The sequence below is a fragment of the Eurosta solidaginis genome, chromosome 1 (assembly GCF_040869045.1).
Source record: "Eurosta solidaginis isolate ZX-2024a chromosome 1, ASM4086904v1, whole genome shotgun sequence".
Classification (NCBI taxonomy): Eukaryota; Metazoa; Arthropoda; class Insecta; order Diptera; family Tephritidae; genus Eurosta; species Eurosta solidaginis.
The window spans coordinates 280,976,726-280,998,514 of NC_090319.1; the positions used below are offsets into that span (position 1 = coordinate 280,976,726).

At 40.5% G+C, this 21,789-nt stretch overlaps 1 protein-coding gene, 1 long non-coding RNA gene and 1 pseudogene across 20 annotated transcripts in view; 2 read left to right on the top strand and 1 right to left on the bottom strand.

Moving 5' to 3' along the window:
• LOC137237380 (lymphokine-activated killer T-cell-originated protein kinase pseudogene) overlaps positions 1–15,309 on the top strand; it is a 41,750-nt pseudogene extending 26,441 nt beyond the window's left edge.
• The window catches only part of LOC137237381 (uncharacterized), a 617,434-nt gene that overhangs the window by 264,708 nt on the left and 330,937 nt on the right, over positions 1–21,789 (bottom strand). The window lies entirely within an intron of this gene.
• LOC137237383 (uncharacterized) overlaps positions 1–21,789 on the top strand; it is a 253,773-nt gene that overhangs the window by 26,595 nt on the left and 205,389 nt on the right. The window lies entirely within an intron of this gene.

Consider the following 21,789-nt stretch of genomic DNA (forward strand, 5'->3'; position numbering starts at 1 on the left):
CCTTCAGGGTCATTTCGGGACTTTTTCGGCATCATTTAAGATTGGCTTTCAGGATTCGTCCGGTATCCGTCAGGGTAATTTCTGGACTTTTCCCAGACTATTTCGGGATAATTTTGGGACCCTCCCAAGATCATTTCTGGATGGATTTCGGGATCTGTCCGGGATGCCGTCAGGGTCATTTTGGGACTATTAGGTGATCATTTGAGGACCTTTTCGGCATCACTTCTGGATGGTTTTCGGTATCCGCTCAGGATCCCGTCGGAATTATTGCGGGACTTTTTCGAGATCATTTGGTGTCCCTTCCGGCATCATTTCTGGCTGGTTTTTGGGATTCGTCCGGCATCCCGTCGGGTTCATTTCGGGACTTTTTCTCGACTAATACGGGATCATTTGCGGGCCCTTTCGGCATCATTTCTAGATAGTTGTCGGGATCCGTTCGGGATTCCGTCAGGGTCTTTTCGGAACTATTAGGTGATCATTTGAGGACATTTCCGGCATCATTTCTGGATAGTTTTCGGGATTCTTTCGGGGTCCAGTCAGGGTCATTTCGGGACTTTTTCGGGATCATTTAGAGATGGCTTTCAGGATTCGTCCGGGAACCCGTCAGGGTAATTTCTGAACTTTTCCGAGACTATTTCGGGATAATTTTGGGACCTTCCCAAGATCCTTTCTGGATGGATTTCGGGATCTGTCCGGGATCCCGTCAGGGTCATTTAGGGGTGCGTTCGAGATCCCGTCAGGGTCATTTCGGGACTTCTTCGGGAATATATCGGGATCATTTCTGGATGGTTTATGGGATCTGTCCATGACCCCTTAAGGGTAATTTCGGGACTATTAGGTGATCATTTGAGGACCTTTCCGGCGTCACTTCTGGATGATTTTCGGTATCCGTTCGGGATCCCGTCGGAATCAATGCGGGACTTTTACGGAATCATTTGGGATTCCTTCCGGCATCATTTCTGAATGGTTTTCGGGATTTGTCCGGGATCCCGTCGGGGTTATTTCGGGACCTTTTCGGGGCTAATACGGGATCATTTGGGGATCCTCTAGGGGTCGTTTCGTGACTTTTTCTGTATCGGGATCATTTTGGGACCCTTTCGGCATAATTTCTTGATGGTTTGCCGGATCCATCAGGGTCATTTCGGGACCATTTTGGGATCATTTGGGGACCCTTCCGAGATCATTTCTGGATCCGTCCGGGATGCCGTAGGAGCCATTTCGGGATTTTTTGTTACTTTTCCGGGATAGTTTTTGCACCCTTCCGGGATCATTTCTGGATCTGTGCGGGATCCCATCTGGGTCAATTCCGGACTATTTCGGGATCATTTTGGAATCCTTCCGGAATCATTTCTGTATGGTTTTCGCGATCCATCGTGGATCCCCTCGGAGCCATTTCGGAACTTTTTCTGGAGTTAGTCGGGATAATTTAGGGACCCTTCCTGGATATTTTCTGGATGGTTTCTGAGATCCGTCCGGGAGCCCGTCAGGGTAATTTCGGAACTTTTTCGGGACTATTTCGGGATCAATTTGGTACCCTTCAGGCATCATTTCTGTGTGGTTATCTGGATAAGTCTAGAATCGTGTCGTTGTCATTTCGGGTTTTTTTGGGACTACTTCGGGAACTTTTGGAAACACTTCCGGGGCGTTTCTGGATGGTTTTCGGGATCCGTCCGCGATAGCGTCGGGGTCATTTCGTGGCTTTTTCTGGATAATTTCGTTATCATTTTGGGATCCTATCAGGTTATCAGCTCATAAAGTTCTTTTTTTTACTCAATTACAAAAATAAAATGCATTAGACAGAAAAAAAATTTTAAACAGATAACTTTATAAGCAGGCTAACGTGAATAGCCCACATATTTCATTTTCTCCTTGCGGACGGGGCCGCGGGTAAAGGCTAGTTTGGATGTTTGGATGTTTGTCCAGACGTTTGTATTTGTGACTCAATCACGCAAGAACTGCTGGACCGATTTGGATGAAATTTTGCACACATATAGCCAATAGTCTAGAAGGATCTACTAGCTATATATTTTTCAAAAGGGGCGTGGTCCCCGCCCCCTAGGAACAGTTATAATTTAATTATTATATTTTTTCGTCTTTGCGACTGAAACACGCCGGAACGGCTACACGGATTTTTATGAAATTTGGGACACAGACAGTAGTCTACTAGCGAAATTTTTTTCGAACATGGAAAGAGGGGTGGGGGTCCCACGACCCCTTCGAGCAATTACTTTTTAGTAATTTTTACACATTATAACTTTACGTATACTGGCCTTCACCAATATCACAGACTCAAGGGGTCAAATAAGTCGAGGGCTTACAAAGTGAGCAGGACTTTTTCCGAATAATACGGGATCATTTGGGGACGCTTTAGGCATCATTTCTGGATGGATTTCGGGATCCGTCTGGGATCCCGTCGGGGTCATTTCGGGACTATTTCGGGGTCATTTGGGGTACCTTCCGGCATCATTTCTAGATGGTTTTCGGGATCCGTCCGGGATCCCGTCAGGGTCATTTCGGGATCATTTGAGATACCTTCCGGCACCATTTCTAGATGGTTTACGGGATCCGTTCGGGATCCCGTCAGGTTCATTTCGGAACTATTTCGGGATCCTTTGGGGTACCTTCCGGCATCATTTCTATATGGTTTTGAGGATCCGTCCGGGATCCGGTCGGGGTCATTTCGGGAATTTTTCTCGACTAATACGGGATCATTTGGGGACGCTTTCGGCATCATTTCTGGATGGTTTTCGTGATCCGTCCGGTATCCCGTCGGGGTCATTTCGGGACTATTTCGGTATCATTTGGGGTACCTTCCGGCATCATTTCTGGATAGTTTCGGGATCCATCCGGGATCCCGATGGGGTCAATTCAGGACTTTTTCTCAACTAATACGGGATGATTTGGGGACCCTTTCGGCATAATTTCTGGATGCTTTCCGGGATCCGTCAGGAATCCCGTCGGGGTCATTTCGGGACTTTTTCGGGACTAATGCGGGATAATTAGGGGAGCCTTTCGGCATCATTTCTGGATGGTTTTCGGGATCCGTACGGGATCCTGCCAGGGTCATTTCGGGACTATTTCGGGATCATTTGGGGTACCTTCCGGCATCATTTCTATATGTTTTTGAGTATCCGTGCGGGATCCCGTCGGGGTTATTTCCGGACTTTTTATCGACTGGTATCGGATCATTTGGGGATCCTTTCGGCATAATTTCTCGATGGTTTTCGTAATCCGTCCGGGATCCCTTCGGGTTCATTTCGGAACTTTTTCGGGACTATTTCGGGATCATTTGGGGTATTTTCCGGCATCATTTCTGTATGATATTCGGGATCATATGAGGTCCCTTCCGGCATGATTTCTCAATGGTTTTTGGTCATTTCGGGACTATTAGGGGATCATTTGAGGACCTTCTGGCATCATTTCTGAATACTTTTTGGAATCCGTGCGGGATCCCGTCGGGGTAATTTCTGGACTTTTCAGAGATTGTTTCGGGATTATTTTGGGCCCTTCCAAGATCATTTCTGGATTGATGTCGAGATCTGTCCGGGATCCCGTCAGGGTCATTTAGGAGTCCGTTCGAAATCCCGTCAGGGTCATTTCGGTACTATTAGGGGATCATTTGAGGACCTTTCCGGCATCATTTCTGGATAGTTTTCGGGATCCGTCCGGGATCCCGTCGGGGTCATTTCGGGAATTTTTCTCGACTAATACGGGATCATTTGGGGACGCTTTCGGAATCATTTCTGTATGGTTTTCGCGATCCGTCGTGGATCCCCTAGGGACCCTTCCTGGATATTTTCTGGATGGTTTTTGAGGACCGTCCGGGAGCCCGTCAGGGTCATTTCGGAACTTTTTCGGGATCATTTTGGTACCCTTCAGGCATCATTTCTTTGTGGTTCTCTGGATAAGTCTAGAATCGTATCTTTGTCATTTCGGGTTTGTTGGGACTATTCCGGGAATTTTTGGAGACCCTTCCGTGGCATTTCTAGATGGTTTTTGGAATCTGTCCGCGATAGCGTCGGGGTCATTTCGTGGATTTTTCTCGATAATTTCGGGGTCATTTGGGGATCCTATCAGGTTATCAGCTCATTTAGGCCTTTTTTTACTCAATTACAAAAATAAAATGTATTAGACAGAAACATCTTTTTAAACAGATAACTTGATAAGCAGGCTAACGTGAATATCCCATATATTTAATTTTCTCCTTGCGGGCGGGGCCGCGGGTAAAGGCTAGTACACATATATATAAACAAACAAGGAAATTTTTGTTTTGAGAAAGTATAGCAATATGTTTTGTCAAAGCCACGTTCATTTTATATCGCTGGTATATGCGTCAATATGAATCTGTTTGTTTAACTAATTAAAAACGTTCATTATAATTATATGTTTCTAATTTTAATGGTGTTTGCAGGGGGAATGTGGTACCCGTGTCGTGGGGCGCGATCGCACGCAAATAAAAGAAATAGAAAAGAGAAGAATTAGTACCGATTCGTTACAATTTATTTATAAACGATAAATATTTTACAATAATTGTTTATACAAGTGAAGCACTCACAAACTTCCTGGACGTCAGGAAGTTTAATTAATTTCACAATATAAATAGCAATTCCGAGTGAATATGCCGTAGTGCAGTTAGAAAGAAATTAATCGAATTACCAAATGCACTTAACACGTTCAAATGTATGCCAGTGATTGATTCCAAATAGAAAGTTAAAAATAAAAATTTAAGTGACAATGGCAAGAAGTTTAATTATACGAAATAAATTCACTTGGCAGTTCACAATTTAGAACACAATTTAAATTTTACGATGTACACTAGAAAAAAAGTTAGGAAACTCACCTGGGGCTGGCTGCTGGCTCTTGAACGTTCCAAAATAGAAAAGAAAGATTTAAAAACGAAAAAAGGTCCGCACCACCTGCCGATAGCCAACTTTCGTCGAGTTTTTCCCCTTTGAAGTTAGCGCTCGGCAGGGGTGGGCCGTTACCGGTAAATAATAATATTGCCAAAAAATGTGCATTAGGGTGGTAGCGAATATTTAGGCTGGTGGCCTAAACATGCCGGCCCCCTTGCGGCGAGCAACTCGAAAGAGCAAAACAAAAAAAAAAAAAAAAACTGGTGAGTACGCCAGCAACCTTCCCAAGGCAGGATAAACTAAATAAATTAAAACTATGATATGTATGTATAGTTGGATCGTAAGTACGATCTCCGGCGAACATCCGTGCTCGCAGTAATGCAGCCTCGCTGAACTGTGGATGAAAAAGAAAAGCGTTAGTATTCAAGTACGTGGGGTTGCTTGGTTTAAACTGCACCTTGTGGTATAATTAAAGTTTTTTATAGGGGGTGGGCTCCGGACACGACGAGGCCGAAAATTGTGGCTTGGGTAAGGAGCCCGCCGACAGTTTATGTGGGTGTGCCTCCGACCATAATACTGGCGTAGACGTCGGCGCCCAAAGTGAGCAGCACTGGGGACGATCGGTAAAATGTCGGATCGGCCAGCTTCTTGAACTGGAATGGGGCCGCTACCGACGGGACCAGATTTGGCGTGGGGTTTAACCTGGCATAGTTCGATATTACGGTGGCTTGGGTCGTGATCTTTCCCGCTACCCCATACTTCCCTCGAAGAACGACGGTGCACCTCGAAAGACGTGCGGTATTGTTACGCTCCAGGTGTAGATCCTTGCACAGATTGGCATCGATAATGCTGGTGGGAGCGCAGGCATCTAACAGGGCGTGGACCAGGTGTAAACGGCCTCCTGCCTCAATTCGGAATATGGCTGTCGGCGCGATGGCGATCAATGCTTGAGTTATAGTCGGTGCCGCTAAATTGTCCCGGAGTCTACCACTCCTGAAGCCAGTGGGGGTTTGTTGTTGCCTCACGAGAGCTCTATGGTTGTTGCGCATCTTATTAGGGGCCGCCCTCTCAGTGAACTGTCGTGACGAGCGGGACGGACGCGGTTCCGCGTCGTCACGCTGGTTACCAGTAGGGCGGTGCGATGGGCGGAAAGGACGTGTCTCCGCACCATCCCCGATTTGTAAGCGCGCGAAAGCGCCGTGCATAGGCGAGCGGCTCTCAGGTCTCTCATGACGTAACGGGGGCCGGAATCGTGGCGTTTCTAAGCTGCCCGATTGGGCTACCTCTGCTGCATTGGCCAGCCTCTCTTCTTCCTCGACTTGCTGGGCCCACGATTTAGTTTGCTCCGTGACATGGATGAAGAGGACCCCATACGAGCTCGCATCGTCGTCGTTGTGCTTGCTTTGAGGTGGCGACGGCTGATCCTCGTCCATATGTAGCGTCGTGTGATGTGGTTCACTGCAACGTCGGCATCGGTCTTGGCTGGGGCAGATTTCCAGGCGGTGGAACGGGGATAGGCAGTTGGGACAATAGCGGTGGATGAGTATTGCACGTAGTCGCTCCTCAGTCGACATACCACGGTAAATTGGGCACAATCGCACTCCGTGCGGTTTGGTGCACAGACGGCAAGCGATGGTGAACGCATTTGGGCGTGCCTCGGTTTTGGAGCGTTTGAATGCAAATCCAGGCATGTCTGGAAATGGTAGCGTTTAGTAATATCGCTGCATAGGTTGGTTGGGTGGCTAATTGCCGGAGACCCGGGGTCGATTCTGGCTGACCTATTGGTTGGCGTACTCGGGATAAGGGTTCATTTGGGATGAATAATCTGTTTCGGTTATTCTGCCGAGGTAGTGACTTGTAGTGGTTGAACCCACTGTTAGGTTTAGTAAACTTTGATTGACATACGCCTAAAATGACCTTTCGTTTTGAAAATAGTTTCATCAAAATGAAATTGCTGATATTGAAAGCCACCAATAGTAAGATTAAGAATTATTAAATATAGACTTAGGGCAAACTATATTTTTTGGTGTTTGCCTAAGGCAGGCAATACGCGACAATATACATTATATCACGGTAAACTCGTGTGTTGTCACGGCTCCTTGTAATTGCCCTACAAAAATTTCGTCACAAAACTTACCCACGCCCATGCAAATGTGACTATGAATATAACCTATGAATGACTGTAAAATGACCAGTCAAATGACGTCGTGCAGATAAATGTGCGACAGATGTAAAGAGGCCTTTATTCGCCGTCTGGGAACACTCTTTGTGTTGATTTGGGCCATGTTGTGTGAGAATCACAAATTGTGGTGTGTTTGTTGATTTCAACACAACCCTGGCAGGGATAGCCTACACTATCGAGTGTGGTAACTTGTAGAGCTGTCAGCTGATAACTCTTCCACTCACTGAAATGAGGCAGTTGTGCGGTGCTGCCAATTTGGCAGCGTAATGAGACATAATGGTCATGTCATGTATTATTTAGGGAAAGCTCGCGTCAGAGTCCTGAAGCGACATAAAATTTATAGTCTTTTCGAAAAAGTTTAATTTCTCCCTTGTTTGTAGTATCGAAAGCGTATATGACACTACGTTATTCTTGCTTGGATTTCAATCTAAAAGGACTGACGAAACTTTATCGGAACTTCAAACCACAAAAACAATTTTTATCATGAAAGCGAGACCACAGTTGAGGGTGACATGTTTCTGTTTATGTTTTACGTTTTGACTGTGCACTAGCCTTTTAACAATGAAAACCATGCAAATAAACCGCGAAAATTATTTCGGTCTCGAGTGGTTCACCTTTTGTTTCCTTTTGTTTTGAATTTCCAGGAAACGTGGATTTTTTCTTATTTACTGGCTAGCTCGACTAATACCATCTTTTTCTCTTCTCGTTTCAGATTGCCGTCCATTTACATATAGTAGAAATATAAAGCTGACATTCTAATCTGAGCTGGCCGCAGACAAAGTATACATCTAAACATATTAAGTATATATCGTGATCGTACATTGAGTCCAAGATTTTATGATGAGCAAAAACAAAACTTTAACACGGCTTGCAGATATGCAATTCAACATGCAGATGTTATTGCCTGTATGCATGATGTGTCCAATTCGTGGACACGTACCGTTTGACATTCCACAGTCTTGGAAACTCTGAGGGAATACCACCATTTACCAATTTTTTTTTTTTTGGTTTTAAACAAAATTGATATGCTAAAATCGAAGCGTATCTTATTGGACTTGATACGAATACTAACTAATAATACTATTAGTTCTGCGCAATTAGAAGGGGATCGTAAACGAAAATTTAAGGCCAGTCCATTGATGAATTATTTTGTTTTACTAAGTACTGTAATAGTTTTACAAGCAATAAGATAGTAATCTCCGAAAAATTACCACAATGGAGACTCCACAACGTTTGAAACAAAATATACACTTGCAAAATATCCAGGAATTAAGTACACCTCTGCGAATGCCACCATCACCATTTATGAAGAATCTTGGCTATGGCACAGGAGTTAATGTTTATAAGTTGGAGCGTTCACCAAAATGTGGCCAAATGCGTTCACCATGGGCGGTGAAGCGTATTTCTTAAACGATACGAGCAAATAAACACGCAGCTCTCTTCAATGCACGCATTCACGAAGAAGCAGAAATTTTACGAAAGCTATCTCATCCAAATATAGTTGGTTTTCGTGGTGCTATCAAAGGTGCGGATGGTGTAGAATCGTTAGCACTGGAGTGTTGCAAAACGTCATTGGGCTCCATATTGGAAGAACCTAACGATGATAATTTAGGGCCATTGCCCGCGAACTATACGCTTAAAATGATAGTTGATATGGCAAATGCTTTAGATTATTTACACAACAAAGCCAAATTATTACACGGAGACTTAAAATCATTGAATGTTTTGGTTAAAGGCGATTTCGAAATGTGTAAATTGTGTGATTTTGGTGTAAGCTTACCATTAGATTAAAATGGAAAAATTGATTTCACCAAACATCCACATTTGCGTTATGTAGGTACAAATATATGGTGCGCACCTGAGGTAATAGACGAATTGGAAATTATTGATTGTAAAGCTGATATATTTAGTTTTGGACTAACCATTGCCCTTGTACCGCCACACACACTTACAGATCATCTAAAAATGACGAGGAATGTAACAATATAAACCATAATGACACGGCGAAAAGTGAATCGATTGATGAAAGTAGCACATCCATATCAGATCAGGATAATATAGATATACTGGAACAAGCATGTGGCACACGACCACCACTACCACAAACATTCGAATTAACAGACGACTTCAATGCGATAATAGAAATATTTTATTGTTGTACAAATGATTTGGCTGAAGATAGACCAACAGCTAAAATAATTTTGACCATGTTGACGACAGAAAAAAAACGTCAAGGTTATGGCTAATTCTAATATGCATAATAATGTGTGTAACATATAAGGAGTTGAAAATAAAGTTCATCTATTGCAGGCAATGGATTGGGTGATATTTATAGTTATTTGACACGCATTGCAAAAGATCGTTCTTGGGATAATGCAAAGGAAATGTTCACCGATGAAACGCCTGAGGAGCTCATTGTGGAAAGTGTACGCGCAAGACTGTTAGACTATTTGCCTCAAGAACTACCGTATAATTTGCAAAGCGCAATCGAGTATTATATGGAGGAAAATGGTCACACCAATCCGACAGTCATTGGCGACAATGTTGTCAGCGACAAACCGAGCAGCAAATACTCGATGGGGTTAGCGGAGAAAGGGTGGTGTGGTTGCGGAAGATGCTGGTTATGATTATAATCCCTATGAAGGTCTTAGGCTGCGTTGTTAACTCGTTTGATAAAAACTGCTGGCTTTTTCGCTGCACGGTTTTACACAAAATTATACATTTTCTTTCTTTGCCAATCAGAAGTTCAAATTTACACAAAGATTCATGTCCTGCACCTTTTTGTCGATGATGGAAGCTCCTAGGACTGTTGTAAAATTAAATAATTTATGCTGCCGCATTTGCTTACATGGAAGGGAAGACTCAACTTCCCTCGCCGACGAAGTAGAATTCGGAAATGAAATACTTTGTTTAAAAAATTTGTATATACAAAGTTTGCGTGCCAATGATATCCAAATGTTGACTTCAACTAAAAAAGCCTGAGCAGTTGCTGCCGACTCGTATTTGCAGTGATTGTACACATAATCTTTTGAACTCGTATGATTTCATTTGTACAATACAACGTTCGGAATCTTTTATTGGCCAATATCAAAATACACAGTCCAAGGAAGAAAGACCAAGCACAGGAGTATTTATAATTCCATATATAGAGGATGATAGTGCGAAGCTATTGATGGTGTGTGCTTATTGGCCGAGAATGAGGATGATAAGGATCTAGCACAGGCTATTGAAAGCTCGCCTGACGAGAATGCGAATAATTGTAGCCTTGCTCAACAATCTGAGAAAGTAGATCAGGTTAAAGCAAGAAGCACTATATCAGCAGATCATTTCGAATTATTGTTCTCATCGTACCTGTGTTTCATCGTACTACTCAATACCCTGGTTCGTTCCTTCACACTCTGTTGTGTGGCCAATGAACTACTTCGTAGAGCTTGCGCTGGACGGATTTGCTTTGCATAATCAGTATCGTTCCGACGCTTCACAACAGTAGGGTGTTCTGGATTGAAACCACCCTTGCATTCTTTCTGCGAAATTCTTTCCACCGTTTTAGTACGTGGGTTAGGGCTTTTCAATGCCAGTGTTTCTCTCACAGGTACCTTCGGTTTTGATTTATTTAGCCCATGCGTTCCATCAACCCTTGCCCGATCTGCTGCCTTTGACTTTTGCGGTTTTTGTCGAATCTCTTTAACCAGCACTCGATTACTACTGAACCCTTTCTCCAACTTGAAGTTAAGTGATATATCCTGGGTCTCGTAACGCATCACCTTTCTCTGCATATCGATCTTGATGGCATGGTCAATCAAGAAGTCCACTCCCAATATGACTTCTTCAACGATCTTCGCCACAACGAATTTGTGTAGAGCCGTGACCTTTCCAATCAAGACTTCGCATATCACTTGAACCCTGAACTTGGTTATACTCGCCAGTGACCGTACGCAACCTTGCTCCAGGTAACGGTCTTACTCTCCTGTTGACCAAGTCAGATCGGATAAAGGAATGAGATGCGCCCGTACCTACAGTCAGTACACGCTCCTTGCCATCCACATTCCCTCTGACGGTAAGACTGCTGGATTTCCTTCAAATTTGCGACACAGATATCACAGGACATTCAATAGCTGGAGCTAGCTCTCGATTTTTCTATCTGGAACACTCTTGCTCATCTCCTCCAGCTTTGCGTTTACGGCCACCCAAGTTGGAACTACCAGGACCAAGATCGCAATGACGTGCAATGTGACCGGGCTTCCCGCATTTGAAACATTTGATAACTTTTTCACTCCGCTTTTGCGATCCTTTCAGCGCCTCCAATATTGCGTCTATCCACTCTGGCCTTTCTACACGGCGTGCTTTGAAAACTGGCTTACACAGAAGCAATGCTGTTTCTTGAGTCAGTGCATGGGATACCGTTTCTGCGAATGTGGGTTTTGGGTTTGCATATGTCGCTCGCTTCGTTTCTCCGTCCCGTATGCCATTTATAAAACTCTCGATTTTTACCCTCTCGGTGTACTCCACGGGTGCGTCCGCATTTGCCAAATGTGCCAACCTTTCAACATCCGAGGCAAACTCCTGCCAAGTCTCATTCGCTCTTTGGTGACGGTTTTGCAACTCAATTTGGAGTATCTGTTTTCTATGCTCGCTTCCATAACGTCGTTCTACAGCAGACATCAATGCGTCATAACTGTTCCGTTCGTACTCTGTAATCGTCTGTAAGATTTCCGCTGCAGGTCCTTTCAATGCCACGAACAGTGCAGCAACTTTATCTTCCACACTCCAGTTGTTCACTGCTGCGGTTTTCTCAAACTATAGCTTGAAGACCTGGAAAGGAACAGAACCGTCAAAGGATGGTGTTTTTACCTTTGGATTACTCGCTGAAACTGCTTGGCGATTTAGTTGCAACTCCTGTATACGATCTTTCATACGCTCTTCCTGGGCTTAGAGTTGTAATGTTATGCGTGCCTATTGCTCTTTTGATTGTTCTGCAATTTGTGACGCCATGTGTGTTTTCTGTTCATCCAATTGTGCTTCAATATTCGCTGTTATACGGTTCTCCTGCGATTCCAGCTGAGATGACATTTGCGACGACATTTCGGATATACGTGTCTCCTGTGCTTCCATCTTGGATGTTATACGTGTCTCCTGCGATTCAAATTGTGATGACATATACGTTTTCTGTTTTTCTAGTTGAGATGACATTGTCGATGTTTGAGCAGATATTGCAGCCAAAATCATGTTCAAGTCTGTGCTCGTAACTGTCTGCGATGTTTCGTTTTTCTCCTCAATTTTTGTTGTTGTCTCGTCCCCATCAGGATAAAAGACATACTCGTCCACATCAATTCCTTCTGCTTCAACTGCCTCTCATAACCGTGCCTGAAGTTCGAAATTAACGCCGCTTGTATTCAATCCACGGCTTTCCAACTCCTTCTTCAGTTGCTGGATCTTCAATTCACTGAACTTTGCCATGTCCTTGTTGTACTCTGGAATTTATTCAACAATTCTTCTTCTGACGCCAATTGTAACGATTTTATAGCTTCTCTCATTGCATACTTTCAGGAGTATCTTAGGTATATGCATGTGTTTATGCATTGATTCTCCGCTGCTCGTATACGTACATGGTACATATGTGTAGACGCAATTATTGTTTCGTTTATGTAGATACATAATGATTGATCTATGGATGTGCATGATATCATTGTTTAGCATCGGCTTAGAGATAGCAGCACCCCTTAGTTTTGCTAATATTCGTAACAATGTGTACGAAATAAAGATCATATCGCACGACTATCGTCGGAAGCGTGATTTATTACGTCTGCTAATGAAAGCTCTCAAACCCCTTATTGAAGCTCTTAAACTTGGAAAATAGCGCAAACTTATGAAAAAGTTGCGGTTTGGAGGAAGTTCCCTAATTATTCTCGACCTCCTACATTAACTCACAACATGCGTATACCCTTTACAGATATTGGGTGTGTTTTACTTTTAAAGATGTCTTTAGTTGGGAAATTATTGAAAACCTTTCCAATTTCTCAAACTAAGTAATAAGAACGAATAAAATTGTTCTCGTCATCTCGACTTAATCTTAACTATACCAGTTGACAAATTAGCAAGTCAATTTGCGTTTTTTTTCCATTAGAATACTCAAAGCAAAGTGCTTAATAAAGTGTTACGCTTTTTATACACCGCGCAAGGGTTGTAAATATATTTTGTTTTATTCTAAAAAGCAGGCAACGCGTTTACAGGGTATTTCGTTCTTTTGTGAAAATTGTTGCTTGCTCGCAACGCAAAAACGTTACACTTTTACCCTGCATAAAATGACGGTGTGGCAGTGTAACCCTGCTAAACCAGCTGATCGTGATAATTTATCTCCGTTACTTCACAAATTTTTAGCGAAGAAAATTGAAATAGAATCAATAATTGTTAATGAATTTTTATTATTATTTTACAGCGCGTTTGTGAAAACGGGGTAGCCATTTATGTTTTTAGATGCACTATAAATGTTGAAAATTTTCTGGGGTAGGAGTAACTCTATTAAGGCTTTATCATTTATTTAGGCAACAATTTATTTCAGAAAAGAAAACGCTATTAATGATGTCATCTTTTCTGTTGCTAACTGAAACGAAATTTTGCATGAAAGCATACTTAGATGAGCGGAATGTATCTTGAAGGGTAATTCCATACGAGAACGTTAACAAGTTCTATATCAACAAATTTGTATGCTACACCAGACCATTGAATTCAGCTTTGAATATCTCAGGAAAAATACCAAAACTTTGATTTTTCAAATTTTATGATCGTTGCATGGTCATAAATCGTTTTTTCATGAAACTACTCATATGACTGAGCTTTTTTCAATTATTCTTCAAAAAATCTTATATAGTCATGCAGTTATATAAGCATTTATGTGCTTACGTATGTATGTACATAACTAGGTACTCTTATCAAATATTAATAAAATAAATAATAATAACTTAAATGAGTCAATGATGATGCAAACGAAGCTTTGATATGTAGCAATGCGTTTCAAATATATGCGCGCGTGTGAAACTTTGTGTTTACATGTTTGAGTTATGTCATTAATGGCTTCATCAGCAGCAATTTCAAAAAAAATTATTCTTTTTTGTTTCTACTTCTAGCAAATATTAAATTTGTATAAAGTCAAAGCCACGCGCGCTTCTCTGCGCGCTGATCTCGTACTTAAATAAATAAAATATTCGGTAAGGCACAAATTACTGTAAATAAATTTCACGCGAACTACAGCGACTGCTATTTGCAAATATTATATTTACATAAAATTTGCATATATTTTCTTTTTTTAAAGAATGCTTTGACCTCTCGAGGTTGTTTGTATTGGTTATTCTTTTATCTGGGAATAAAGTTAAATAGAAGTCTGGTCTCACGATAAATGAGCAATTTGAAATTTAATGTTGATTTGATTATAAAAACAATAACCGAAAGTTTTAACAGTCAGAAGACAAAGCTGTAAAGGGCATATTGAATCGTGTTAATTTGACAAGCTTAGACACGTTTGCGACAACTGTCTTGTTGTAATTAGTTTAACCCTTTCACTACCGCCAGCTAGTACGCGTTACAAGTATTTTTCTAAGTAATGGTAATTACTGTAAGGAGTTTCGGAAGCACTTTAGTGAAAACAGAAATCGCCTCCTTATATGGGCGTGGTCAGAATTTCACGTCCACCTGACTGGATATGGGTAGCCAAGGTAGTCAATTTAAAAGGCAGTAAGGTCAAAAAATTTCGAGAAGAGATAAACAATTGAAATAATTTTACAACTAAATTAATTTTTATTAGAGAAAAATAAAAATTTGAATGGGATTCACCAAAATAGTAGGAATTTCGACGAATGCAGAGGTGGGCATTTCGTGCAATAAGAGTGTGTTTTTTGCTTGCATCCTTTCATTACAACGAACTGCATTGCTTCGACGTCGTTTACTTGCATTTTGAGAACATTGAGGGTATATGCATGATATTTTGAAAATAGTTTAAAACAATCTTTTTCTGAAAGCCAATAAATCCATTTGATTGAAGCAACAAAACCAAGTTTGTTTGATTTACAATTAAATTTCAGTGGAAAACCCCTGCTACTCAACAAAATCATAGGCATTCCACTTTTTCCAGCAAGGCTTACCACGTATATACTCCCAGGCGCCCTTTAAATGGCATGATCTGTTCATCAACACAAAGGATTTCCTCCACCTCTTGCTCCAATAATCGTTTCCGAATAGAATCCATTATAGGTCTTACGCTATATAATTTATCTTGGGTTTGTGGGGGTAGACTAGTATACACTAAATGCAAATGTTCACAGCCCATAAGAATGATTACATGTCATATTGTTAGCAAATAATGGTAATACTGAACTTCCGAATTTTCCCTGGACTAGTTGGTTGAAAGTTTGATTCTTTCTGCACACCATAAAGATTAGTGAAGTTGGATGCATCTTCAAAAAATTGAGTCGGCAAGTAGTTTTGGAAATACTCGTACTCACTTTGGAGTCCTTTAGGCATCTGAACAGGTGGGTAAAATTAAAATCACCAATTCGGTAATTACTGCGGGAGTTCCTCCATTGAATGTCTCATTTCTGAGTTATATATGCCCAATCAAAACATTAATTTCTCGCTTCCGCTTCTGGGGTACTTATTTTTCTAGTAGAAAACTGAAACTTAACGCAATACTCTCACGGAAAAATACTCATTTTGTGGAGCATTCTCTTCTTTCCTTATTGAGGATAGTGTCGAAAAAGATGATTTTGAAATGCTGGACTGAGCTCTCGTTCCATTTCACTTTCCTCACAACTCGTATCGTCACATCCCACCTCTCCATCTCCTTCATAACGTTTCCTAGTTAGCGCTGTGGAATCAATTTTATCATTATCCGACTCATCGTCGAAATTCGAGAAATTATTTAGAACGCCAACCATCTCGTTATCTGTCAACAATTTGTGCCTAGCCATCATAACTTTTACCTACAAAGTAATATTATCTTCCCTTAACTTACAACTCTTGACTACTCATGTCCATTATAAAGGACATAAGGTTTTATCTCTGTAGAAAACTCACCTGAATTCCAATCATGTCCCACTTACAACCATTCAAAGAGAAAATTTCGAGCTAAAAAATATCGCTGACACAAGTAAACATAAAAACTTTGTATGATGAAGAATTCAACAACAAACATATCAAATATAATATTTCAACCTTCCTTCACAAAAGCCTGCACAATACCGACAAAATTTTAAAGCAATTAGCGGGAATATTATTTTTATACACGCAATAAACCGCTAGGACCGTGTCCACCGAAAATAATGCTTAAAAGTTTTAAATTCAAAATAACTGTCTCTTCAAAGTCATGTCCACTGCAGTGGACATCAGTAGCGAAGGGTTAATATTTTGATATCGTTAATTTGATAGAAAAGCAGCAGCGAATTGTATATAGTCATTACGAGTTCTATTAAAATAAATTGAACTATTGGAGTACTGCAGAGGTAGAGCGGAATTTACAGATGTTGTTGTTGTTGTTTTCGGAGTGCTTCGCCCCACCAAATAGGTGCGACCAATCACAAATTGTCATCATTGTCCTCTAACTGTTTCAACAGTGGTTGACCATAATGAGAAGCGTTGTTCCACATTACAATTGAAGAGATGGTTGGTGTCATGTGGGGACACATTGCAAGCTGGACATACATTTTGTATGTCGGAGTTGATTTTGGATAGGTATAACCTGTTACAATACCCAGATCGAAGTTGAGCTAGAGTGAGGGGCGTTTCCCTAGAAAGACTGCGTTCCTCCTCCGCTAGTTCTGGGTATTTTTCTTTGAGTACCGGATTTGCCGGGCATTTCCTGGCATCCTGTTTGTGGATATCACTGAGGACCTGCTTGTACTTTTTTACTTCATACGGCTGTATTCTCAGGTGCCGTATTTCCTCATAATTCTTATGGAAATAACCTCCTAAGCCCCTGGGCGGTGTAGCCTCATCAATGAGATGTCTTTTGGGATGCCCAGGTTTCAGGGTATTTAACAGAAACTGTTTGGTTAGTATGTATTTCATTTCTCTCCCTAATGAGGAGTACTCTCGCCTCATTGTGTATATGGTGTTCTGGGGACATAAGACAGCCTGTAGCGCTTCTGAGGGCAGTATTTTGGCAGGCCTTTTTTTTCTTCCAGTGAGTAACCTTTAAGCTTGGCGACCATATCGGGGAGCGTCGGCCAATTTCTTTTAAGTGGTAATGACCAGCGTTTCTTTGTCTTTACCACAAGTGCTGCCGGCAAGAGATTTGAGAATTTTATTACGACCCTGGATCTTCGGTACAATTGCGGATGCATGCTCTCCAAAATGTAGATTCTGATCGAACGTCACACCCAAGATTTTAGGGTGTAAGAGAGTCGGTAGCGTAATACCACCGAATGGATGTTCAATATGGTCAACATTTGGCGCGTCCATTTTGTAAATAAGGTCGCCGATGATTTGGGCGGTGATAATGTCAGGTTTCGCGAGGCGAAGAAACTGGAAACGTTCAACATCATCTCTATTTTATAGTTTTGTTTCTGAAAAGCTGTTCACAGTTACTAACATTAAAACTTCGAAATTAAAATAAAAAAGTCAAATAAGTTAAAAATTGATTGCATGGATATCCCCCACCCGGAACCCAAAAACCAATCAGTTTATTATAAAAAAGTTATGTATATGTTATCGATTTATTATTGAAAAGTTATCTGTAATTTATTGAAGATTTAACAAAGGCTTTTGGACTTCCTACGAAAAATGTAACGATTTCTTATCAGAATTTATAAATTTACTATCAACAAGTAAGGAAGGCTAAGTTCGGGTGTAACCGAACATTACATACTCAGCTGCAAAATTACAGCTTGCAAAACTTTTAAATTACCTTCTTTTAAAAGTAGGCGGTGCCACGCCCATTGTCCAAAATTTTACTAATTTTCTAATTTGCGTCATAAAGTCAACTCACCTACCAAGTTTCATTGCTTTGTCCGTCTTTGGTAATGAAATATCGCACTTTTTCTGTTTTTCGAAATTTTCGATATCGAAAAAGTGGGCGTGGTAATAATCCCATTTCGTTCATTTTAAATAGCGATCTGAGATGAGTGCCCAGGAACTTGCATACCAAATTCCATTAAGATACCTCAAAATTTACTCAAGTTATCGTGTTAATTGAGAGACGGACGGACTGACATGGCTAAATGAATTTCTTTTTTCACCCAGATCATTTTGATATATAGAAGTCTATATCTATCTCGATTAGTTTATGCTGTTATGGGGTACCGTTATGCGAACAAAATTAATATACTCTGTGAGTTCTGCTCAGCTGAGTATAAAAAGGTATCGATTTACTATCGAAAATTTGTCTTTTATTGTGGTTGTTGATTTAGTATCAGAAAGATATCGATGAGTTGTCGGTGTTATCGATTCGTTATCAAAAATTTATCGATTTGCTATTGGAAAGGTATCATCACCATGACTGCAAGTGAGAACTGAATGATGTTCTAAATATTTTAATCTTCAGCTTTACAGGTTTTCTGACCTTCATTTAAACTCGCAGTGCATTGCTTTCAATAACTTCAGAATGCTGCGACACTTATATGTATCAGTGAGACTTGTTTGGTTTAACAAGCAGTACTGCTTCAATGGCGGTGACAAAAATAAACTTTGAAATAGAGAAATTTATCGGGGTCAGCTGAAAAGGTATCCCTGCGCTCCTACTAGAAATGTGACTATTAATACTGGTTGCTCCAAACATAAATCTTGAAATGAGATAACCAAACATTGCACGGTTGTTTTTAGTCAGAGATAGGGCCGTAGAGAGAAAATCCGGGCCCGGGACTAAACAATTTACAGGCCCCCTATAAAATATCCACCAATGTAAGGCGCGATAACCTCCAAAGAGATTTAAGGCCGAGCTTCTCTTCCAATTTGCGTCGTGCTCCTCTTGTTTTTACCTACAAAGTGCCCGGCTACTTGTTTTATGCCGATTCCGAACGGCATATGCAAGGCAGATGAGTTTTACTGAGAGCTTTTCATGGCAGAAATACACTCGGAGTGCTTGCCAAACACTCCGCTTAGAAAAATTTTCTTCTAATTGAAAAAACTTGTGTCTAAAATTTTGTATGTAGATTTGCGAGGGGCGTGAACCCAGGATCTCCGGTATAGTAGGCAGAGCACGCTACCATCACACCACGGCGACAGCATCCGCAAACATCCACTAATACATTTGATTAATTTGAACTATTGACGTCTCATTCATGAATCATTACCCACCTGGCACTTCTGTAAATTTTTTCAAAAATAACTTAAATAAACTTGCTGTGTAAAATATTATATGTATAAACCTTTTCAGTATTAATTATATTTAAATTTTTTTCAGAAAACTTTTTATAAGCTTTGAGGGCAAATGTTAATAAATAATTTAGCTGTGCAAGTATATGGTAAATGTTTACAAAAAAAAAAAAACGAGAAAACTATTTGTCACTATTTTTCAACTTGGAAAATTTCAAATTATTTTCATAAACTATTATTATTCATGAGAGGGAATGGCTGCATTTAAACCGTTTCCTGGATTCTCCTTCAACACATTAGAATTGCAGCCATTCTTCATTTAATGTATGCATGAAATTCAGAATTAGAACATACAGATATATATTTGTTAATATTATTGAAATAAAAATTATTATTTATAAAAAGTTTTGGGAAACATTTATAAAAAGCTTTATTTTAGAAATTTTTTATAAGTTTACATTTATAAGCTTCAAAGCAACGAGCCGTTTCGATTTTGTCACGCTTATTTCTAAACAATTTGTAAGCAAACAAGTAAATAAGGCTAAGTTCGAGTGTAACCGAATATTACATACTCAGCTTAGAGCTTTGGAGACAAAATAAGGTAAAATCACCATGTAGGAAAATGAACTTAGGGTAACCCTGGAATGTGTTTGCATGACATGGTTATCAAATGGAAGGTATTAAAGAGTATTTTAAAAGGGAGTAGGCCATAGTTCTATAGGTGGACGCCATTTCGGGATATCGCCATAAAGGTGGACCAGGGGTGACTCTAGAATGCGTTTTTACGACATGGGAATCAAATGAAAGGTGTTAATGAGTATTTTAAAAGGGAGCGGGCATTAGTTCTATAGGTCAACCCCTTTTCGAGATATCGCCATAAAGGTGGACCAGGGGTGACTCTAGAATATGTTTTTCCGATATGGGAATCAAATGAAAGGTGCTAAGGATTATTTTAAAAGAGAGTGGGCCTTGGTTCTATAGGTGGACGCCTTTTCGAGATATCGCCATAAAGGTGGACCAGGGGTGACTCTAGAATTTGTTTGTACGATATGGGTATCAAATGAAAGGCGTTAATTAGTATTTTTAAAGGGAGTCGGCCTTCTTTGTATATGTGAAGGCGTTTCCCAGATATCGAACAAAATGTGGACCAGGGTGACCCGGAACATCATCTGTCGTCTACCGCTAATTTATTTATATATGTAATACCACGGACAGTATTCCTGCCAAGATACCAAGGGCTTTTGATTTCGCCCTGCAGAACTTTTTCATTTTCTTCTACTTAATATGGCAGGTGTCACACCAATTTTTCAAAGTTTTTTCTAAAGTTATATTTTGCGTCAATAAACCAAACCAATCACCATGCTTCATCCCTTTTTTCGTATTTGCTATAGAATTATGGCATTTTTTCCTTTTTCATAAGTGGGCGTGGTCATAGTCGGATTTCGGCCATTTTTTACACCAATACAAAGTGAGTTCAGGTAAATACGTGAACTAAGTTTAGTAAAGATATATCGATTTTTGCTCAAGTTATCGTGTTAAGGGCCTAGCGGAAGGACAGATGGCCGACTGTATATAAAAACTGGGCATGACTTCGACTGATTTCGCCCATTTTCACAGAAAACAGTTATTGTCATAGAATCTATGTCACTACCAAATTTAACAAGGATTGGTTAATTTTCGTTCGACTTATGGCAATAAAGGTATTCTAGACAAATTAAAATAAAAAGGGCATAGCCACGCCCATTTTGAAATTTTCTGTTATTTTTGTATTTTGCTGCACCATATCATTACTAGAGTTGAATGTTGACATAATTTACTTATATACTGTAAAGATATTCAATTTTGGTTATAATTTGACTTAAAAATTTTTTTTTTTAAAAAGTGGGCGTGTTCGTCGTCCGATTTTGCTAATTGCACACATATAGGGATAGGAATAACCCTCTTGCCAAATTTCATCAGGATATCTTCAACTACTGCCAAATTACGGCTTGCAAAACTTTCAAATTTTCTTCTTTCAAAAGTCAGCGGTGCCACGCCCGTTGTCCAAAATTTTACTAATTTTATACTCAACGTCCTAAGCTCAACCCACCTACCAAGTTTCAACGCTTTATCCGTCTTTGGTAATGAATTATCGCACTTTTTCGGTTTTTCGAAATTTTCGATATCGAAAAAGTGGGCGTGGTTATAGTCCGATTTCGTTCATTTTAAATAGCGATCTGAGATGAGTACCCAGGAACCTACGTACCAAATTTCATCCAGATACCTCAAAATTTACTCAAGTTATCGTTTACGGGCGGACGGACCGATGGACGGACATGGCTAAATAAATTTCTTCTTTCGCCCAGATCATTTTGATATACAGAAGTCTATATCTATCTCGATTAGTTTATGCCGTTATTGATTACCGTTATGCGAACAAAGTTAATATACTCTGTGAGCTCTGCTCAGCTGAGT